We start from the raw sequence: 24,250 nt of genomic DNA on the forward strand, positions 1-24,250 counted from the left end.
AGAAAGGAGAGGTTTGTTTCTTCCACTGTCTTTGCCATATATAGGTCCTAGAAAGTTAAAGCTACTGGTCTTCCTTTAGATGAGAGGAAGAAAAAGGGCTCAGAGATGTAGAAGACTCCTCCAAATACCACACAGTCAGTAACAGCAAATACTTAAATATCATTGACTACATGCCGAGGACTGTTCTAGACTACTCATTTTACAAGAGATGTGTATTATTTACCCAGGGATGCTACAACAGAATGCTAGAAACTAGTTGGCTTAAGCAACAGAAATGTATTATCTCATACTTTTGGAGGCTTGAAGTCCAAGTTGAAGATGTTGGCAAGGCCATGCTCTCTCTGAACACAGCAGGAATAATTTGCTCCAGGCCTCTCTCCTAGCTTCTGGTAGTCCTTTGACTTGTGTGAGCATAACTTCAGTCCTCATGTGGTGTTCTTCCTGTATGCAGGCCTGTGTCCAAATTTCCCCCGTTAATATTGAATTAGGGGCTCACCTTACTCCAGCAGGACCTCATTTTAACTAATTAAATCTCAATGATCCGATTTCCAAATAAAGTCATATTCTGAAGTACTAGGGGTTAGAACTTCCACATATAAAATTTGGGAGGACACAATTCAATCCAATAACAAGAAGGAAACTGAGGTCCATTATAATCGTTTGCCCAAAGTGAACCCAGCTAGTAAGCGGTGGAGTCACTGTTTGAACCATGGACGCTCTGACCTGAAACCACAACACTGAATGCAACCGTGAACTTGAGCACCCAGAACCGGGTCTGAGTGCTGTGTTTTTGCATTGCATTGACCCAGAGGGAAGAATGGTCACAGAGGTTAAAAGAGGAGATGATTATCCAGGCGGGTGGTTGATACCCAGAAGCTTGGCTATCCTTCAACATACAAACGAGGAAAGCACTTCCCAGTGGAGGCAGCAGCAAGAGGGTACAGAGGTGACGGAGATTGACAGGTGGCACTTCCTCTCTCCCCAACTCCATTACCCTCCCCTCTTCCCTGCCCCCACCCTCCAGCCTGCCACCTGGATAGACAGCAGGAGACAGCTGTCTGATGCAGGAGAATGGAGCTGAAAGAGGCAGCTGAGAAGGACAGAAACATGGTTCTTTTGATGACTTTATAGATTTTCCTGCACAGAAAGACCTTCCCACTCCTTTGAAGGATGGGGGTAAGGCCCAAGCAGAGATAACAATATCTCTCATTCCTTTTTCATAGTTCAGAAGCCTGTCAATCACTGGAGGGGACCAAGGTGGGAAGGGCTGGGGGAGATGCAGTTGAGGTTATGGAAGCAGAGAGGAAAGGCCCTCTGCTGTACTGACTCCTTGGCCACCCAGCTGATGTCACAAGACATCACTATCATGTCAATTGGCTGCTTAAAATGTGTTAATAGTGCCCTTTGTTTTAAGCGTAACGAAAATATTTACCTTGGGTTGCAAGATCTAGGCGACCTCTCCTCATCTTTCTCAGCTCATGTCTTAAAGTAAGAGAGTGAGATTTCATAATGTTCCAGTGCTTGCAACAGAGATAATAGTCATGATTACGATAATAAGACAGACTCTAAGGTGGTCCCCATGACCCCAGTGGAGAGGAGCATGATTGGCGGGGGCGAGGGTGGTCCTGTGATCAGTTAGACCTGAATATGAATCTCTGCTTTGAAATGGACTCCCTGGGGGATGAGGGCAAGTGGCCTCCTGTCTCTGAGATTCAGCTTTCTCCTCTATAATATGGGCTGGCAATGCTTACGTTGGCATAAAGTCTTTGACACTGTGCCTTGCATATTGCTAGTGCTCAGCAAATAGTGTCTAGCCATCTGTGTATATTTCTCTGTTCTCCTGTCTCCCCAGCTGTAAGCCCAGTATGGAATGAATTAGCCAAGGCTCTAACTCAGATTGATACTTTCAAGGGTGAAGACATGAGTTCTTTCCAGTGGATCAGGGAAGGCTACTTGAAGAGGGAGATCCTGGCTGGGTGGAATATTATTGTCAATGTGGAGAGCTACAGAATGAAGGTTGGCAAAGCACAAGGTCTATTAGTCTTTTCCACATCTGTTTGGCTGTTCTTAGCAAATCGTGTCCCTTGGTAAGTTCCAGGCCCTAGGTGCAGAGAATGACCTCTTTCCACATTCATAGTCTAGAGAACATCTCCATGAAAGATCTCTGCGTAGTAATGTGGGGTTCATAAAGTGTGGTGACTAAGAGCACATGCCCTAGAGCCAGCCAGCCAGCCACAAAGCCCAGCTGTGTGACCTTGAGCCCATCCCCCTCTCCACAGTGTCTTCATCTCTAAAATAAAGATAATAGCACCTACCTTACAGGGGCATGCCGGGATCCAGGGAGACAATCCATATAAAGCACCTGGAGTTATAGCAGGCAAATCCTAAGCTTTCTAGAAGCATTAGCTGTTGTTAATATCACATATTGCTGGCCTTATCTGGGTTTGCAGAGTATTTTGAATCTAAGCACTTTTTGATGTCTGATTTGCATCACCATGATATACTCTTTCTTAATCCCTTCTCAAACCAGAGCTCCTTGTGAGCAGGTACCCCATCAATTCATCTGTTTCTCCTGTACCTGGAACCCAGTAGGTGCTTTATGAATATCTCTCGAATGGAATTCTCAAGAGTGGCCAGAGGAAAGAGGTCATGAGGAACAAGGAGGCCCTGGAAGGAAGGAAGGGGTTTTGGGTCATTGCAGGAGGTGGCTCTTCTGCACAACTCTAGAAGATAACTTTATGTCAATGGAACAGGCGTTGTTTTTAATCATTTAGAAATGTTATTATGAGAAGGGGTCTATAGGCTCCCAAAGGAGTCCCTGGCATGTGAACTTCCAGAAGAGACATTAAATAAACGGTGAGAAGGAAGGACCCTGGGGGTCTCTCTCTCCTTCCTCTTCCCACCCCCTCATCTCTTTCTCTGTTTTCCTCCTCCTCCTCTTTCTCTTTCTCTCTGTCTCCCTCCCTCCCTCCCCCCATTCCTCTTCTCTCCTCCTTCCCTTTCCTCTCTCTCTTGCTGTCTCTGAATTACTGTGTTTTTCTACGTGCAGCTGACATTGCTTTCTTTACCTGTGACAGCATGATAGCTGGACAGTTGTGGGTTTCCTCTGTGTGTGTATATATATGCCTGGATGGCTCTGTATGTATCTCCATGCGTATGTAGTGTCATATATATTTGTACACCTGGTAGCTGGCATGTTCTTTTTGGGGCCCTGGGAGTTTGTGTCTGTGTGCATGAAGGTGTGGGTTTCCTCTATGTGTGTGTGTGTGTTTACTTAGATGCTTGTGTGTCTGCTACACCTGGATGGCTCCAAGCTTTTGAATGTGTACACTAGGATGTTTATCCGTATCTGTGTGTCTCTGCATGTCTTCTCGATGTTTGCTCTTCTCTGTGGGTTTATGCCTACATATCTGTGTGCTCCTGACTGCCTCTAAGGGTGTGACCCCTTGTGTGATACTCCTGGAGGTCTGTGTATTTCTCTATCTCTTCCTCTCCCGAGAGGCTAGGATTTTTCTGCCATTGCACATCCTTGCATTTGCCCAGATGATACCAATAGGTTGAACTTTCATGATCTACACCACAGGTTGGCAAACTTTTCCTTAAAAGGTAAGAGAGGAAATATTTCAAGCTTTGTGCGCCACATGGTCTTTGTGATAATTACTTTCATCTCTGCCTTTGTAAAGTCTAGGCAGTCTTAGATAATACATAAATGAATGAGTGTAGTGGTACTCCACTTAAACTTAATCTGTGGACACTAAAATTTGAATTTCATATCACCTTCATGTGCCATAAAATACTACTTATTTTTATTTTTGAGAGGGAGTCTTGCACTGTCACCCAGGCCAAAGTGCAGTGGCACAATTTCGGCTCACTGCAACCTCCGCCTCCCGGGTTCAAGTGATTCTCCTGCCTCATCCTCCTGAGTCTCTGGCATTACAGGCACATGCCACCACGCCTGGCTAATTTTTTGATTTTTAGTAGAGACAGGGTTTGCGATGTTGGCCAGGCTGGTCTCAAACTCCTGACCTCAGGTGATCTGCCCGCCTTGGCCTCCCAAAGTGCTAGGATTGCAGGTGTGAGCCACCGTGCCCGGCCAAAATATTATTATTATCATTGTTATAAACTATGTAGGAAGGTAGAAACTATTTTTAGCTCACGGGACATACAAAAACAGGCAGTAAGTGGATTTGGTCCTCAGGCCTTAGTTTGCAGACACCAGGTCTATACATATGGAATGGGCATCCCTCCTTTATCCTCTTCCTGACTGGTGAGAGTTGAGTGTCAAGGGCAACTGCTTAACCCTTTGTGGGCTTGGCACACAGACCTGCAGCCTGCCCAGGAGACCTGGAGACCAGAATCTCTGCTTTGCAATTGACTGGCTGGGGGATGAGGGCAACTGACCTCCTTCTCTGAGTTTCAGCTTTCTCCTCCAAAATATGGGCTGACAAGGCTTACCCTGGCATAAAGTCTTTGACACTGTGCCTAGCATATTGTTAGTGCTCAGCAAATAGTGTCTACCTATCTGTGTATATTTCTGTATTCTCCCGTCTCTCCAGCTGTAAGCCCAGTCTGCAATGAATGAGCCAAGGTTGTAAGTAACATGGGTACTTCCAAGGGTGAAGATGTGAGTTCTTTCCAGTGGATCAGAGAAGGCTACTCGAAGAGGGAGGATCCTGGCTGGGTGGAATGTGACTCTCAATGCAGAGAGCTACCAAATGAAGGTTGGCAAAGCACAAGGTCTATTACCCTTTTCCACATCCATTTCGGTTTGGCTGTTCTTTGTTGTCATGTTCCTTGGTAAGTTCAGCCCTGGATGACAGAAAGTTATGATCACCTATCCCCCAGAATTTATTGAAGATCCCCTTGACTGGGCTTTGAAGCTAAGATCTGTTGAGAACAGAATGGACAAACCATCTACTTTTGAGTCCCAGTTCTGCTACCTACTAACCTAATTACTTTTGGCAAGTAATGACATCACCTTTTCAAGTCTCAGTTTCCTCACCTGTACAATGGGTCTACTAAATGCACCTTCTGTGTAGGGCTGTTGTGAAGCCTCAAGACATGATGGGCATGCACTTAGTACAATTCCTGTTGAACATGAAATGCTCGATAACTTTGGTTACATTTATGGTCATTCCCAAGTACAGTGAACCCCTCAAGAGGGGAAAGCAGACTTCTGCCAAAGTGACCTGGCTTTTTGTGATTCAGCTTTGCTGTGCTCTTCAGGTTCTTAGGTTACCTGGAAATATTACTCCGGCACTTCTATGAGATTCCCCAGATAAAAACCTGGGTAATTATCGCCTTTGCCCCTTTAATGAGCTATTAAGTGGCTTTGCTTAAATAATAGAGCAATTATGTTTTAGAATGCTGGCCTCTAGGGCCCTCGCCGGTCTTGGAGCTTTCACATCCCTGCTCGCTTTACCAGGGTGAAAAATGGAGACAGCTCTCTGATTCTTCCTCCTCCCCAGGGATGAGAGGCACGTAAGGCTATAGGTCACTGAGGGATCAGTCTTGGCAAAGATGCATGCAGGTAGCCCTCAGAAAGTTGCCCTCAGAATTTAACCTACACCTGTGCCCCACATGTAGGCCCCTGGAAAAAGGCCTGCTCCTGCAACCACGGCTAAACCTTGGCTGCTTCTTGACTGTCCTTCACCTGACATCATGGTAACCTGCATGACGTCCTATGCCAAGAGTTTAATGACATTTTGACTTAACGTATGTGACTTCTTAAATTTTGGAAATACCATTGCCTACCATGCAGTGGAATAAACGTATAACTGAGGTTCCAATCTGTTCTTGCCACTTCCTAGCTCTATGACCTGGGAAAGCTAATGAAATTCTCCTAACCTCAGTTTCCTCATCTGTTCATTGGGGCCAATAATAACTTGGAGAATTCCATTTTAAGCAGCCTTCCCAGGCAAAATGTCCCCCAAGTCTTCCTTTATGGTGTCACAATCCTGCTCAATAACTTCCCATGGCTTCTTGCTACCTTTGGAGTAAAAGTCTAAGGATCTTACCCCCAGAATTCAATGCTTTGTATGATGTGGTTTGGACCTACTTTTTCTTATTGCATCCCCTTCTATGAACCACCTGATCTATTTGAATTGGTTTCTTCATGGCTCCGCTATACCACGCACTTCCAGACTGTTGGCTTTTGCTCATAGAGCCCCGTTACACGAAATGCGTTTTCTGTTACCGCTCATCTATCATAACTTGTCCTATCTGTACCACTTACTAGCTACATGACCTTGGGCAAGCTACTTTGCCACCTACATGAAACTTTTCATCCGTAAATGGGGGAATCATAAAATGACATACTCAGGGTGCTCTATCCAGGAGTCAGCAAAATATTACATGTTAAGAGCAAAGCAGGGTGCCTCATGTACAGGAAACTCACAGTTAGCAGTTACTGGTTTTGCTATAGCTAAAATCCTTCTCCCTTTCTAAGCGCCTTTACTTATAACTCAGGTTCCTTTTGATTCTTCTCTCCTTACAGCTCTAAGAGCAATTGCCTCCCTGAAGCTCCGTCCAGCAGCCAGTCACCATGGATATTTTCCTGGCTTTCCAAGCAGACTAGACCCCTCTTGCCCCCGGGGGTTTCCTTCTGAGTGTGATTTGCCCTATTGATTATGGCCTCTGCTATCCTCCCTAGTGTGCCTTATCTCCTGTTCTTGTAAGATGTTTCTTGCTTGACCCCTATGCCAGTATCATGATTCAAAGCCTGAGTCAAAAGTTCCTGAATTCTATCTCCAAGAGCAGCCTTTTAAGCAGGAAGGTCCTTGTCAGGATCTTTAGAAGAGAAAGCTGGGAACAGGCACCCCCCAGGAAATATTCTAGTTTGGCCAGATACCGGAGCCTCAAACGAGTAAGGGAAAATATTCCGTGCAGTAAAATGGTTCTTCCGATGCATATTTGGCTTTAGACTCTGCAAAGCTCTTACACTCAAATTACATTTCTCAGTTAAGACTCCAGCACCACTGTGATGGGAATACTGTTGATCCCATTTCACAGGTGGGCAAACTGGTTTGGAGAGGTTAAGTGAGTTGCCTTAGTTCACACAGAAGGTAAGTAACATAGAAGGGGCTTGAACTGAATTTTTCTTTCCCCAAATTCCAAGCACTTTCAAATACTCTGAACTTACTGTGTCAGAAATCGCCCTTTTTAGCTGAGCACAGGGTCACCAGACAAACAACTACATTGTCCAACTTTACTTGTACTGCGGCCATGCAATTAAGCTCTGATTGATGAAATAAAAGAAGAGCTGATATATGGAACTCCTGGGAAGACGGGTTTTTGTTTTTTTGTTTTTTTTAGATGGAGTCTTGTTCTGTTGCCCAGGCTGAAGTGCAGTGGTGCGATCTCAGCTCACTGCAGTCTTTGCCTCCCAGGTTCAAGTGATTCTCCTGCCTCAGCCTCCCGAATAGCTGGGACTACAGGTGCACACCACCATGCCTGGCTAACTTTTGTATTTTTAGTAGAGATGGGGTTTCACTATGTTGGCCAGGCTGGTCTCAATCTCCTGACCTCAGGTGACCTGCCTGCCTCAGCCTCCTGGAGTGCTGGGGTTACAGAAGTGAGCTACCTGCTCAGCCCTGGGAAGACAGTTTAAGGGGTGTTGATGTGGCTAGGAGAAGCCTATTTTGCCCCTCTGCCTTTCCTTCTGCTCTAAGCTGCAATTTGAATGTGATGGTTGGTGCTCGAGCAGCCATTTTGAACCAGGAGGCAGCCATGAGACTAGATTATGTGCCAGAAAGTAGGGCAAAAATTGAGTCTTGGGTTCCCCATGTCACTACTCACCTGCCATATCAGCCTTGATCTGCCACCTCTCAACTTCTGTTAAATGCTGAAGAAATAAACTTCTACCTCTTTTTTTATCCTTTCCTTTCTTTCTTTTTTTTTTTGAGACAGATTTCATTCTTGTTGCCCAGGCTGGAGTGTAATGATGCTCACTGCAGCCTCTGCCTCCTGGGTTCAAGCGATTCTCCTGCCTCAGCCTCCCAAATAACTGGGATTATAGACACCTGCCACCATGCCTAGCTAATTTTTGTATTTTTAGTAGAGACAGGGTTTTACCATGTTGGCCAGGCTGGTCTCGAACTCATTACCTCAGGCGATCCACTCACCTTGGCCTCCCAAAATGCTGGGATTACAGGCGTGAGCCACTGTGCCCAGCCTAAGTTACCTTGTTTAAGCCACTGTCAAGTTGGATTTTTCTGTCACTTGCAGCCTTCTTCCTCCTGTACTTGCTCTGATTCTGGCTCTTTTTAAATGTTCTTACGGCATCTTGTATGTTTTCTTCATGACACTCATCATAGCCAGAATGTATTATTTATTTTACAATTGTTATTTAATCTACATTTCCAATAGTGTGCAGTCCATTGAAGGTAGAGACTGTGTCTTTTCTTATTTGCTGTTCCACCTTGGCATATGGCAGAGGGCCAGGCCAGAGGAGGCACTGAGGAATATTTAGAGAATGAACAAATATTCCTTGCTCCCAGCCTCTCCGATAGGTCCCGGGCGGTTAACCCAGGGAAGAAGAAGCTTGCATCTTCCTCTCAGCCTCACACGCTCACTTCTTCTCCCCAGTGGATTCCCTTTGCCTGCAAATGCCAGGACTTTTGGGATGAACTAGTGCTACTGGGAGGAACCAAGTTCAATACACTGAAAATGTGTATTTTCCTTTGTCTCCAAGTCTCTATCATGTGTCTTCTAAGTCACCTTTATGCTCAGCTATGAGAATAAGTCTAAGAAACGTGGAAAAGACGAAAGACCCCAAAGGAGCAATTCCCTTTTCTGATGCACTTTCAGTTCTCCACTAAAAACAAAGTGAGTTTCAGGCAGAGACAGCGTAGGCAGAAGTGTAGAACTTACTGAGCTTGTACCGTTAGCATTGCAATCGAGCTGCAGGACCTGGCGTTGACACAATCTGTGTTCATTTCCTAGACCTGCCACTTTCTACCTTTGTGACCACAGACCCTTCCTTTGACCTCTCAGAGCCTCAGTTTTCTCATCTGCAAAATGGAAACAATTAAAGTTCCCACCTCATAGGTTTGTTGTGAGGATGGAATGAGGAAATTTGAGTGTAGGGTGTAGCAGAGTAAATGCCTCTAAACTGGGAGCTATTTTTATACTTTCATTCGCTGTAATCCATTTAGAAAGGCTGGCTGTTGTGACTGTTTTGTAGCACTGATCCCATTCTGGGCTTCTTGAAACCTTCCAGATGAGCTGAAAATTGACTGTGATGGATGATGGCGCCGAATTGGAAAGAAAGAATTCATTCTCTATCAGCTGTGTAGATGATACACAATGCGAAGTGCTCATGTCTAGCCTCGCTCCCCTCCCCTCAGTAAACCTCTCTTATTCTCTTAGCAGGTGTTTATTATTCCCTTGCCAAACATCCATATAAGCGGGTCTGGTTTTATCAAAGGGCAGAGAGTATAGGGCCCTTGGACCAGGGTGTGTGTACAGGAGTCTTTTAACAGACTGAGTAGCTTTCATGTGGCCTTGTGGATGACAAACAGCTAATCCTTTTTACCAGGTTCTAAGTTGAAAGGACTCTGGTGTGGAGCCTAAAAATCTATCGTTTGCTTTACTGATCTTACCGTTTCCAAGCAGTGCCTGCTTGCATTCTGATTGGAATCAAATCCAAAGGTTTCGCTAAAACTCTGTAAGAAATAGGGCATACTCTAAAAGGGTGCTGAATAAAGGGAGCATAAAACTTTGGTCTTTGGGATTCCAGTTTTTTAGCTGTGCAGGTCATCCAGCAAAAAATGATGGGACCCCATGGATGCTGGCAAAATAAAGTTGCATCTAATAACATGTTGGATGCTTGCACCCAATCAACCATCAGTACCCAGTGGTTGTCTGAAAGTGGTTAATGGAAGACTACAGTACCCAGTGAGAAAGTGTGGGCTAGTTATAGCAGACAAATAAGCTGACGTTTAAAAAACTGAGGTGAAACTCACATACCATACATTAAGCCATTTTAAAGTGGATAATCACTGGCACTTGGTATATTTACACTGTTGTGCAAGCATCATCTCTGTCTTCTTCCAAAGCACTTTCATCACCCCAAAGGAAAATTCTGCACCCATGAAGCAGCCACTCCCATTCCCTCCTGCTCCCAGCCCTTGGCAACCACCAATCTACTTTATGTCCTTATAGATTGGTCCATCCTGGAAATTTCATAAAGATGGGATCATACGATATGTGACTTTTTTGTAACTGGCTTCTTTGACTAAGCGTCAAGTTCTCAGATTCATCCACCTTGTAGCATTATCAGTACTTCCTTCCTTTTTATGAATGAATAATATTTCATTGTATTTATAGACCACGTTTTATCTGTTCATCCAGTGATGGGCATGTGAGTTGTTGTCACCTATCTGCTGTTATGAATAATGTTGTTATGAACATTTATGTACAAGCATTTGTTTGAGTATCTGTTTTCAGTTCTTTTGGGGATAGACAACAGAGTTGCAGGATCATATGGTAATTCTATGTTTAACTTTTTAAGGAACTAACTAATCTGTTTGTACACACATGTGGTCCACTGCTGGTGGACTCTCAGAAAAACCTGGGGTGGAGAGAGCTCAGTCAACTAAGCTCTTGCTTGAGCAAGGAGGAAGAGTAGCCAAAGAAAGTTGGCGTTATTATCGTTATTGCAAACTTCTCTAATGCTGTAAGTGCCAGGGAAAGGTTTACACTGGAAATACAGAATTTTCCATTTTGTACAAAGTGCTTCCCTTACCTCATTCTCTATTGATTTTCCCAGTAGTCGTTTGTGAACAGAGAATTGGGAAGGATGGGCTAATTTTCTTGGGAATTTACAGATGGAGGGGAATGTCCTAAACATGATCCTGCCTGTTGCTACATGAAACAGGCGTTTACACAAATTTTTGGTGCAAATAGTTGATGTGGAGTCTGGCACTTTCTGGACCTACGCTGGCTGGAAAAGCCATCAAGTGCATGCAGAAGCTGCCCCACACCTGACCTCTGTTTGTGCACAACTGTGGCTCCATTCAGGGCGGGGAAGCCACCCGCTGTGGAACATCAGCGTCGCCACCTCTAATTGTTGGGCCCGGAGCGAACTTCCTGACCTGGGAGGGTGTTCTCAGCTGGGAATCGGCACCCTGTCATGCTAACTGAGGTTCCACGAGGAACCCAAGTCAAGTTCTTCATGGGTGGGGATCCTAGGAAGGGGCGAGTTGAACATGGAGAATGCTCAGGGCTTTTTCCGCCTTCCTCAATTTCTTCCCCTCGATTCCTTCATCAAATGATAAGCTCCTTAAAGGTGTGGACCTTATTTTCACTGTTATTTTTATCTCCACTGATAAGCAAACAGTAAGTGCTTAACAAATGATAATGAATAAATGAATGATCTCTTTCGAAGTCCTTGGACAGGAGGAGAATGATATAAAATAGGCATAACAGCCTTAGCCATCAGAAAGAGGTTCTAGGTAGCTCTGTGTTTCCGAGGTTTTCTCCTATGATTGATCCTGCAAACACTCCAAGAATTTAGGACCTTGCCAGCTGCTGTTCCTGCTACCTGGATGCTGTTCCCATAGGCAGAGTTCACTCTCTCATTTCTTTTACATCTCTGTAGATACCAGCTCCTTACAGAGGCTTTCCCAGACCACCACAATAAAAAAATAAATAAAATAAAATAAATAGCAGCCCCTAGCCCTCTAAATTGTTTAAGCCAGTTAATATTTGACACATTCAATAGAATACATGTAGCGTCTCTTAAGTTACAAAGACCCAATAATAAAATCACACCTTTGAGTCTACCACTCAACTGAAGAGCTGAAACATGTCACAGCTGTTAGAGCTGTTGCTGCTCCATGCTCTAATCCCATCTGCTTTCCTGACCCCAACTCTACCCAAGCATCACTGCCATTGTGGATTTTTGCCCTTTTCTGGGCTTTGTATATTATGTAGCATTATGTATATTATGTAGCATCAGATGTTGACCTGATGTATCGTATCATTATTTATTTGTGAACTTACTGTCTTCCTTTCCTGAAATCTAATCTCCACAAAGGCAAAAGGTGTTGTCTACTCCTTGTTGTCCTCACAGTGCCTGGTACACAGTAAGTCCTGAATAAATATTTACTGAATAAACAAATGAATGAATCAATGAATGAATTAATGTTGGTTGTGGAAATCTTTTCTTATCCATGATTGTTGCTTCAAAGCGGGAGGGCAAAGACGGGCATCCTTGAGGCTGGTCTACGTAACTCATGACCGGTGCTGGGCTTCCCCCAGCTCCAGGATATCTGTATTTATTTCACATTATTTTTCCACCATAACTTTAATTGCTTCCCATACAACCTCCACACATATATTCATCCCTTCTCTACTTGGTTACTCCTTTCCAGCCCTCAAGGCTCAACCTGGGCAGCACTTGGGAATGATTTTCTCACTGTATGCCTAGGCTGGATTTATGCTTCTTCGGGGTCAATAATAACATAGAGAATTTATTTTACAACACCTGCCCAAAGAGTCCCCCAAATCTTCCTCCATCATGTCACTATCCTGCTCAATAACCTTCCATGGCTCCTTGTTAACTTTGGAGTAAATTCTCTGCGTCTTATCCTGGGATTCAAGGCTTTCCATTATGTGGTTTGGATCCACTTTTTCTGCCCAATGTCCATCTGTGAACCACCTGCTCTATCCAAGTTGGTTCTCACTGCCCCATCTAAACTTCTTCTGGGCTTCCTCCTTCCTCTCTAATTTTATCACCCTGATTTTACAGCACTGTACTTATTATTTTGCTTTTCCCTTAATGCCACAATAACTTTATTCCTGCAACTGCCCTTCGTCTCTGTGTCTCAGCACCTAGACCATAGAGATCTAGAGATATTCTAAGAAATGTTGTGAAGGAAATGAATGATCAGGTGATTTCTGTTTCATCTCATCATACAAGGAGAACATTGAGGAGAACCCCAAGAAATGAAGATTTCTAGCTTTAGTATGAAGAATAGCTATTCTTCTGAGCAGTTGGCTTGGTTTTGTGCAGTTATTTGGAATCACACAACTTTGTAATTCCTCTTTTCACATTGGCTGGCAGGAAGCTGAGGGTCCATCCTGGCAAATCAACAGAACATGTGAGAAATCTCAGCCTCCTTTTCTGTTGTTTTATGCCCTCGCCATTGATAGTAATTTCAGGGGAAAAAAGTTGCCTAACTCCATTTTACTTTGGGTTATTTTTGTTGCATTTTACATAGCATCGAAAGTGACTTGAAAACCTTTCTGGAGTAAGGCAATACATGAGCTAACTGTATTAGTTTCCTTTTGCTGTAATAATAAATTATTGCAAGTTTAGTGGCTTGTACAGTTGGAGAGATCAGAAGTCCAAAGTAAGTCTTATGGGGCTAAAATCAAGGTGAGGTTTTCTGGAGTTTCTGGGAGAAACAGGTACCCTGTCTTTCCCAGCTTGTAGGAGCCACCTGTATTCCTTAGCTTGTGGCCCCACATCACTCTATTCTTTGCTTCTGTTGTTGCATCTCCTCTTCCTGACCCTCCTGCCTCTCCCTTATAAAGGCCTTTATAATGGAATTGGTCCTGCCCAGATAATTCGGGATCATCTCCCGTCTCAAGATCCTCAAATTTATCACATCTGCAAAGTCCGTTTTGCCACATAAGGTCCCGTAGTCACCGGTGCCAGAGATTCTGGGGATTAGGAAGTGGACATCTCGGGGGTTGGGGGAGGAGGGAGGGTATTATGCAGCCTACTACATCAGCTTATCAGTCATCTAAGTTACTCCTGATAGGAAGTGGTACCTGGTGACCTGCGATTTTCATCAGGTAGTGTAGTAATTATCTTTCACGAACTCTTAACAGGAACAATGAACAAAAGTGAGATGGAACTTTTATTTTTGAAGTTCAATCTTTCCAGGGGAACCAGGGTGTCATTCTAAATAAATTAAAGACAGAAATCCATCCTGAGTCCACATCTCAACGGCCTCCCCTCTTCCACTACCGGAATCTTCCGGTTCATCCTCCTCGCCCCCACTCCTCTCTGCTCCTCTCCAGCTGCTTTTACAAGGAGGTGCCCTGGCCCTTAAGCAATTCCCTGAAGATCAAAACCTGTGAGGTTTCCTCAACCCAGTGTGCCCCGAAGCTGACACCTCTCCTGGTGACTTGGAAGCGTTGCTGACACCCAGTTTTCATTAACCAGCTGAAGAAGTGTTGTCTTAGCAGAAAGTCTAAAGCATGTTGAAATAAGTTCTTGACAATTCAGCTCCCAAGGGAAAATCCAGATTGCCTTTCTGGTTTGCCGTGTTTAAACCTTTTGATGACTCCGTAAAAGTCTGACCTTCTCGGGCACCGGCAGGCGAGGTGCTTGGAACAATCGTTCTTTCTCTTTTGCATTGTGATTTTCTTCATATTCATTCTCCCTGGTTGCCCCCAGCAACAGTCCTTTCCTTCCCTGCAGAGCCTTACTTGCTCTGTTAAATCCAGTCACTCCCATCGATCAAGCAGATATTTCTGGATGTGGCAATCAAATTCCAGGCCCCGATGGGAATATGAAGCATTATACGTTGTCTCTATTCCTGTAGTGCTCATTCCAGGCACTGCTGCAATGGAGAAATCTGAAAACAAAAAGCTTAAAAACCCTGACTATGTTTCTCTTACAAGATCGAACTTTTCAGATTCTATCTCGCTCAAAAAAGGAAAGTCTGGGGACAGAGCCTGGCTTAAGTCTCTTGATTCACTTTATTGACTGTGTACACTTTAGTAAATTACTTGAACTTGTTGAATTTCAGTTCCCTTTTGGGGTGTGAGGTGGAGACACACAACATGCACACACAGACACACACACACACACACCAGGGCAAAGATCTATGACAGCAAAAATATATTCCTGAAACTTGGCTCGTGCTACAAAACTTAAATAAATACATCCAGAGAAGCATGGATGACTGGGGGAAAAGGTATAGTCAGAATTAATGGGTTATGCTATTTTTTACCAGCTGTGTAGAATTTTTCTTTTCTCTGTCTTTGTGTTTCCTAATCAGTAAAATAGTCATAATAATGTCACCTTAGAGCTAGCTGGGACTTTAAATTAGTTCATATGTGCAAAGTGTTTAAATGCATAAGCAATAGCTATCATTTTTATTATTCTGTAAGATGGAGGTGATCATTAGAGATTTATGCAAAGGACTGGGTGGTAAAAGGAATACAGTAGATGTTATCTATTATTATCATGGACAATTGTTCTATGCATTTGGGGCTGGGTTTAAGAAAATGTGATCGATCACGGTTAGTGTGGAAGATGGATAGAGAGGATTTCAGTTTGCTGGTCCAAAGTGGTGGAAACATTTAGAAAAGGCAAGAGGAACAAGAGTTTTCACATAGGTGGAAACTGGTAGAAAGTACTTTGGGACCATGATTGGAGAGACTGAATTAGATACCAAAGCAAAGATAAAGAATTACATCCTTCCGGCTGAACCTCTGCACTACAGATGATGAATGATAGAAGTAATTAAAGAAAAATCAAGCTGAGATGAGCCTTTTCCCTTTTAGCTCATCATAAGCTAGTAGCTGTTTTTCGTTGGTCAATATTTACCTCCTGAGCTGAGAAATGGGAGTCAATACTTACTTCCTATTGTTAGTACATCTATTTTCTGTACACTACATGTAAGCGGCCTATACACACAGGCACCAATACATTAATAGCTATATCAATAGAAAATCAACAATAATCATTTATTTTTAATGGTCATCACCACTGAAACACCAAACAGTGCAATATGCTTAAGACAAAGAAGGAACACTTAGCGTGATAGATGTCTGTGGATAATTGATTTAGGTTAACAACTTCCTTTCCTAATGGTGCTAATTGCATTAATCAACAAGCTGATTTCATCAGAGACTTTCCAAGAGTCATCCTGGAGGTTGCCGGCTCTTTCTCTGGTTGATGAGTTAGTTCCCCAAGTGAGGACACCTAACCTCGATTTATAATCATCAGCAAAACTGTTTTAGTGATGGCTTATAAGTCCAACCAATTAACCTGTTCAGCAGTTTGTGGCTCTGCTAGAATTCATGGGCCTGGTTAATTGGGCAGATCAGGTCTAGTGCAGTGTATATTTGGTGGTGGTGCTGGTGGTGGTGTTTTGGGCTACCCAGAATTTTTTTTCTCCTTAATGTAGTCCCTCAGTTTCCTTTATGGGCAACTCACCCAACTTCATTCCGTGTTCTTCCAGTGGATGGAGAGTCTATGTGTGAAACCAAGAGACACTCTCTTAGAAATTAAAATTTTCAGCAAAAAGATGCAAGGGTAAGAGAAAAAAATAGACTTAGAACACATTCACTTCAGCGGGAGAGTCCAGACAACTCTGCCAGCCTACTAGGTACCTGCTTTCAAGGGCTCCAGGAGAAATTCCCAGTTGTTAAACCTTAGTCCTTAGAATTCTCCCATATCCTTTTAGTGGAGTCCCTTTTGGCTTATGGTACCAGAGTCAGCTACTGTTGCTTGCAATCAAACAGTCACAACTGGTTCAGTTGTCAAACTGGCTTTATCACCGTGCCAATTCTAATTAACTGATAATGGCTACATGGAGTGTTGTGTTAAGAAGGATTCAGAGGATTCATCCAAAAACTGCGAAGTGTGTAGCACTCAATTAGAAGTACTTGCATAGAGGAAGTGTTGGGGGAGGACCAATGTAGGGGGTGGGGTAGAATATTACTAATGTCAAATACATGCCAGGGGCCTAGAGGCATAGAGCACAGTGGTCAAGGAGGGTGGAGGAAGGGGATCTAGAGCTAACATGCCTGAGTTCACATCCTGCTTCTCCCACTTCTTAGCTGTGTGATCTTGGACAAGTCACTTAGCTCTCTGTACCTCGGTTTCCTCAACCATACAATGAGGATGCCAGCACACCCTTTGTAAGTTGTTGCAGGAATGAAATTGGTTAATAACAAGTAAAGGACTTAAGATAATCTATGTGGCCCACGGTAAGGGCTCAATAAAATGTTACCCACTACTGTTGGTGTTGTATCATTGTTGTTATATTTGGGGTGTAGATGGTTGCAACCCGGGCAGTGAATGAATGCCTGAATAGACAGAAGAATGGATGAGTTGTCATTTTGAAGGAAAGCAATCAATTCCAGAGTAATCTGCAGATTAAAGTCTGTGGCCATTGCCATCATTTCCTTGATTTGATTCTCTGAAGTCATCTTTCTACTATACACCTGTGTGCAATTTGGGTCCAATTTTCCTTTATTAGGGTTTCTATAGGAGCGAAAACTACAAGATCAAATGTTTTTTTTCTCTATCTTTCCTTCTCTCCCCCCATCTCTGTTTACCCCACCCCACTCCTGTATTTAAGCCAATGTTTCTATTTCACATCTGCTGTATCTTTTTCTTTAAATAGGTCATATTGAAAATATTTATTCCTAGCCATTTCCTTTTGCTTATTACTAATATATGTTGTTTTGAGAAACTATTTCGGTCTTTTTTCTAAAGCGAAGGCAATAAAATCTAAAAAATCCCAACTCCTTGGAATCTTAATTTGTCTAATTCTATTTGTCTAATTCTTTATAGGAAGCTTATTTAACGTATTTTAATCCTGATCCAGGAAATATTCTATATACGCATCTAACACAAATAGTATCTATCTCTCTATCCATCCATCTGTCACCTATCTTTTTAAACTATTTTTGGATGTATATTTGTATGTATGTATGTATATATTTCTGAGAAAGGATCTCACTCTGTGGCTCAGGCTGGAGTGCAGTGGTTTGATCACAGCTCACTGCAGCCTTGACTTCCTGGCTCAAGTGATCCTCCCACCTCAGCCTCCCACATAGCTGAAATCACAGATACTTACCACCATGCCCAGCTAATTTTTTTTTTTTTTTAGTAGAAATGAGGTCTCGCTATGTTGTCCAGGCTGGTCTCACACTCCTGAGCTTAAGCAATTCTCCTACCTTGGCCTCCCAAAGTTTTGGGATTACAGGTGTGAGCCACTGCACCCAGCTTACCCATCTACATATCTCTCTTATATTTATTAATTCCCTTTTCTTTACAACAGCTAACGTTTATTCATCTCTTCTTATGTGCCAGCCACTGTGCTGAACACTTCTCATTCGAATGTCCTGAAAACCTAGGAGGAAAGTGCTCTTTCCCCCTATTTTGCATATGAGGAAACTGAGGCACAGAGTAGTCCACTGACACTATGACTAATGGTGGACAGGGCTGTCATCTGGGCCTGGGTGGGTCTGGGTTCTACAATGCCCTGCTGCCTCCAAGAGCTGCTTATTTTCAAAATGTCATAAACATAGAAAAGCAGAAAGAAGAAAATAAAAGCCTACCATCTTTTGAGTAAGTTGAAGGATGCTTATTTTGACGTATGGGATTAATAATGACCAGAGCTGATACTTACTGAGTTCCTGGTTAGTGCCAGGCATAGTGCAAATGCTTCATAAGATTATCACATTTAATTTACACATCGGGCCTCCAAGGTAGGTGCTATTACTGTCCTCATTTTGCAGAAGAGAGGCAGACACTTCTGGCCTTTTGGGGGGGGTCCCAGAAGCGATGTCCTGACCTGAGACAAGATATCAGGTGAAAGTGCTTTATTTGGGAGATAATCCTGGAGCACTGGGTGGGAAGTGAGCAGGTCACCCCTGCAGGAAACAGGGGCTCAATCCTCCCCAGGAACACTGAGAGTCAATGCAGAGCAGGCACTGCAGAGAAGAGGCAGCTCCTATCCATCAGTGATTGAGGGCCACTGGGTGGAAGCACTGATTCAGGCCACTTCCTCCACGGCCTGTGCACAGGCAGAAAAGAACCTCAGGCTGAAGAGTCCAGGTGCTGACAGCTGTGAGTCTGACTACTTGCATTGAAATGGGAAAGTGAAATAGAAATATGAGACTCAGGGAGCTGGGGGCTGGGAGGGCACATGGCATTCACCGCACTCAGGTGGTTAACTTCCTTCCTCAAGGCTACACATCTACTACTTGCAGCCAGGTTAAAAAGCCAAGTCTTTGCTTGTTTAAATAATCTGAGAGAGTTGATGGGTGTGTAAATTAGTTCAACCACTATGAAAAGTAGTGTGGTAATTCGTAAAAGACCTAAAAAACAACTACCATTTGACCCAGCAATCCCATTACTGGGTATATAAACAAAGGAATGTAAGTTATTCTACTGTAAAGACACATGCATGCATAGGTTCATTGAAGCACTATTCACAATAGCAAAGACATGGAATCAACCTAAATGCCCATCAGTGGTAGAGTGAATAAAGAAAATGTGGTACAAATACACCATGGAATACTACGTAGGCATAAAAAAGAACAAGATCATGTCCTTTGCAGGAACATGGATGGAGCTGGAGGCCATTATCCCTAGCAAACTAACGCAGAAACAGAAAAACAAATATGGCATATTCTCACTTATAAGCGGGAGCTAAATGCTGAGAACACATGGTCACAAGGAGGAGAGCCACACAAATTGTGGCCAGCAGAGACTGGAGTGTGGGAGGAGGGAGAGGATCAGGAAATACATTATAACTAATGGGTACTAGGCTTAATACTTGGGTGGCAAAATTATCTGTACAATAAACCCTCATGACATGAGTTTAGCTATATAACAAACCTGCACGTGTACCCCTGAACTTAAAGCGAAAGTTTTTAGAAGTTCCCCTTAACAAAAATAATCCGAGAGAAAACCCATGGGTTCCGTATTCCTTTGCCTTACTTGTCTTTCCCCAGTAATTCCTTATCCTCACCCTGCCCAGGTAAAATCGGGGGACCTCATCAGCTTCAGCAATCCATGAAGGCTCGGCTTCTGGGAAACAGAAGAGAAAACTGCATTTCCTGTTTTGTTTTGTTGATACCAATTTGGTGGGTGGGTGGTGGGGGCTTGTCTGAGACACTAGTTCCTGTTGACTTCTGATTAAAAATGACTTCAACTCACTTGCCTCCCTTCTGTCAAAGGCTAGTGCATTACCATTAGTAAGAGTATTGATGTTTAAAAATGAGCCTGTTACTGAACCTATTTCACGGCTATTGAACTACCCGTGTTTAAATATTTACTCTGCACGATTCCAACCTGTTGGTCCTTCCTCGCCTCTGACATTGGATAGATTGTCAGAACTTCCATCTCTGCAGCTTCCGTGAAAAGAACACTTCAAATATTATAATATTAATTGGTACATTCAGGAGACTGGGTGTTTAAAGAAAGTGGCTTTTGTGGGTAACTGAGATTTAACATGAAATCTGGATACCTGGCATGTCCAATCTTTTGTGTGGGTAATCATTGTATCTCATTCATTCATTCATTCATTTCGTGCCTGCTGTGTGCCAGGCAGAGAGTAGTGAGCTAGGCTAGCCTAGAGAAGTCTATGAAACTGCATATTTCCTTGTTGTGTCTTTGACTCATCATTTAAAATATCTCCTTTCATCCAAGTTTGAAGATATAAGACAGAGTTTCCCAAACATTTGGGAGTCAGAAGTTGCTTTGAGAATGTAATGTGATGGAAGGCAATGAGATTTCTCATATGAGCTCATCATTTTGCCTCCATTTTCACTATGGTTGGTTATCCATGGGTCTCTGGATTCTGGGAGTCAGGGAAAGAACATGTGGATGTTACTTCTGGAAGTTTTATCTCTCTGTTTACTAAACTTCTAATAGGCAATCATTTTTCTCCCCATTTGTTTTCTAAAATTTGAGCAGGACAAAGAATATCTGTTAATTGGCCGGGTGCGGTGGCTCACACCTGTAATCCCAGGCCGAGGCGGGCAGATCACGAGGTCAGGAGATCGAGACCATCCTGGCCAACACGGCGAAACCCTGTCTCTACTAAAAATACAAAAAATTAGCCGGGCATGGTGGCGGGTGCCTGCAGTCGAGATCGTGCCACTGCACTCCAGCCTGGGCAACAGAGCGAGACTCTGTCTCAAAAAAAAAAAAAAAAGACTATCTGTTAATTGAAAGTACTAGCCCTTTAGGAATTTGTACCCTGGATGCTGGTTCTTTGTATTTTTCAGCTATTCATAAACTCACTTTTTTTTTTGGTTCCCCCCCCCCCACCCTTTTCCTATTTTTTCTTTAAAATTCTTTTTTTCTTCTAAATTCTTTTTTTCTTCTTTTTAGAGACAGGGTCTCACTATGTTGCTCAGGCTGGTCTTGAACTCCTGACCTCAAGGGATCCTCCTGCTCTGGCTTCCCAAGTAGTTAGGATTACAGGTAGGACAAGCTATTGTGCCCAGCTTCCATAAATTCACTTTATATGAACAGTAAAAATCTTCTCTACTTACAAGAAAACAGCCTTACTTTATACTCTTAGGACAAATACACAGAGCTTCAAACCCTCTCTCATGATTTATGAACATTTCTCTATAAAGGTAAGAAATGATCCCTATCAGCGTAAACCTTGCTCAGAGTTTTGAATCACCACAACCCCTGCCAAGCCTTGTTCATTGCTAAAGCACTGGAACAATGGAACTGAGCCTACCTGATGGCAGTTTGACATCTGAAATTCTGCTTCTAGTTGTAAAATTTTAAAACGTTTAATATCAATCTCTTTCTGATGCAATGTGTAGTAAATTTAAATTGTGGAAAGCTTATTAAAGCATATACCCATAATATTGTATTACATATGTTCACATATAATAGTTTCCATTATTAATCATTTAGTGTATATTATTCTTAAAATGTTTATTTTAGGTTCAGAGGTACACGTGCAGGTTTGTTTTATAGGTAAACTGTGTGTCACAAGGGTTTGGTGTACAGATTATTTCATTGCCCAGGTAATAAACATGGTACCCGATAGGTATTTATTCTTATCCCCTCCCTCCTTCCATCCTCCACCCTGAAGTAGGCCTCAGTGTCTGTTTTTCCCCTCTTTGTGTCCATGGTGGTTTTTTTTTTTTTTTTTTTTTGAGACGGAGTCTTGCCCTGTGGCCCGGGCTGGAGTGCAGTGGCGTGATCTCTGCTCACTGCAAGCTTTGCCTTCTGGGTTCACACCATTCTCCTGCCTCAGCCTCCCAAGTGGCTGGGACCACAGGCGCCCGCCACCACGCCCAGCTAATTTTTTTGTATTTTTAGTAGAGATGGGATTTCACCTTGTTAGCCAGGATGGTCTCGATCTCCTGACCTCGTGATCTGCCTGCCTTGGCCTCCCAAAGTGCTGGGATTACAGGTGTTTTAATTGTTTAGCTTCCACTTATAAGTGAGAACATGAAGTATTTCGTTTCCTGTTCTTGTGTTAGTTTGCTTAGGATAATGACCTCTAGCTCCATCCATGTTCTTGTAAAGGACATGATCTCATTCTTTTTTTTTATACTGTGTAGTGTTTCGTGGTGTATACATACCACATTTTCTTTATCCAGTCTACTGTTGATGAGCATTTAAGCTGACTCTGTGTCTTTGCTTTTGTGAACACTGTTGCAATGAACATACACATGCATGTGTCTTTATAGTAGAATGATTTATATTCCTTTGCGTATATACCCAGTAATGGGATTGCTGGGTTGAATGGTAATGCTATTTTAAGTTCTTTGAGAAATCGCCACACTGTGTTCCACAATGGTGGAACTAATTTACCCTCCCATACTTGCATTATTTCTTTTAATTCTTACAGCAGCACTCTGAGGCAGGTATTGTTATGAGCCCATTTTTTAGAAGATGAAAAAGAAGTTGAGAGAGAATATTAATCCAAAGATACTTGCATACGCATGTTTATAGCAGCACAATTTGCAATTGCAAAAATGTGGCACCAACACAAATGCCCATCAATCAACGTGTGGATTAAGAAACTGTGATACACACACACACACAATGGAATACTACTCAGTCATAAAAAGGAATGAATTAATGGCATTTGCAGCAACCTGGATGGGACTGGAGACTATTATTCTAAGTGAAGTAACTCAGGAATGGAAATCCAAACGTTGTATGTTCTCCCTTATAAGTAGGAGCTAAGCTAAGAGAATGCAAAGGCATAAGAATGACACAATGGACCTGGGGTGTTAGGGGGAAAGAGTGCGAAGGGGTGAGGGATAAAAGACTACAAATTGTATTCAATGTATACTGCTTAGGTGATGGGTGCACCAAAATTTCACAAATCACCACTAAAGAAGTAACTCATGTAAACAAACACCACTTGTTTCCCAAAAATCTATGGAAATAAAAAAAATAAAAATAAAATACAAATGTTTTAGGATAAAAGAAAAAGAAAAAGAAATCCAAGTAAAAGATAGTGAAGCCAGGATTTAATCCAAAGGTCTCAGGCACCAGATCTCATTTGTTTAATATCATTTCCGTTACCCAGAGACAACTTTTGTTAACATTTTGGTGTCTTTCTTTATTCTTGATCCTTAAAACTTATTTAAAACTATTAAATATTTTTTTATTCTGCCTTTCGTTCTAGCATCAGAAGTCTTTCTTTTACATGTCAGTAAAAGCTTTCTAAATATTTTTATTTACTATTTAATTGCTAGCTAACCATTCTCCTACTAATGAACTTGTAGGGCCTTTCAAGTTTCTTGTATTATAAATAACACCATAAAGGGCATCTTTAAACATGAATATTTGTGTAGACTGATTTCGAAAATCAGGTTGTGGATCTGAGTTCGATATGTTTGTTTTTTCTTTTTGTTTTTGGAAAGTCTTAGGGAGGGGAACATATTTTTCAGGTCAAAAATGAGTCTTTGAATTTTACCTTATCTCTGCCCTATGCCAATTTCTCAAAGTCAGACTCTTAAAGATACTTGACTCGTCTTCTTTTCTACATTGCCTAAGTGAGTTTTTTATTTCATAATGTTTGACAACTCAAATAATATTTTTGAAATATTTGAAGTATGGGCTATCTCATACCATCGATACATGTAGGGAACTGATGAGCAGGAAACCCCAAGAAGTGGAATATTCAAATGTATTTGGTGATTGGCCTTGGAGTATGTTATATGAATTACCTTGTAGGTTGCATTCGGCTAATAATGAAGTGGTTTCGTATTCTCCAAATATTTGCTGACTCCAAATGAATGAAGAATTTGAGAGATATTTGCTGTATAGCAAAAGCAAGCCCATGTGGTGGTTTGTTTAAAATCCCACCTGAATTTTCTCTCTAATCATGTAACTTGTCACAGTGTATTATAGTTTCTTGTAGATTCATCTTTATCCTCCAGTACATCAGGAATTTCAGGAAGCCATAAATGTACATCTGGTATACGGTGGCTGATAATATAGTATCTGGCACATGGCAGGTATTCAGAAAATGGTGTTAGAAGGAAGCAAACA

General features: G+C 42.5%; 1 long non-coding RNA gene across 1 annotated transcript in view; it reads right to left on the minus strand.

Annotated features, from left to right (window-relative positions):
• Positions 1–205: 205 nt before the first annotated feature.
• LOC105495302 (uncharacterized) overlaps positions 206–24,250 on the minus strand; it is a 30,231-nt gene continuing 6,186 nt past the window's right edge. The window contains exons 2-4 of the long non-coding RNA XR_011608801.1: positions 2,316–2,667; positions 1,433–1,520; positions 206–453 (exon numbers count right to left, since the gene is read on the minus strand). This is a non-coding gene — a long non-coding RNA (uncharacterized lncRNA). The remainder of the gene's footprint in view (positions 454–1,432; positions 1,521–2,315; positions 2,668–24,250) is intronic.

This window comes from Macaca nemestrina, chromosome 10 (genome assembly GCF_043159975.1).
Source record: "Macaca nemestrina isolate mMacNem1 chromosome 10, mMacNem.hap1, whole genome shotgun sequence".
Taxonomy (NCBI): Eukaryota; Metazoa; Chordata; class Mammalia; order Primates; family Cercopithecidae; genus Macaca; species Macaca nemestrina.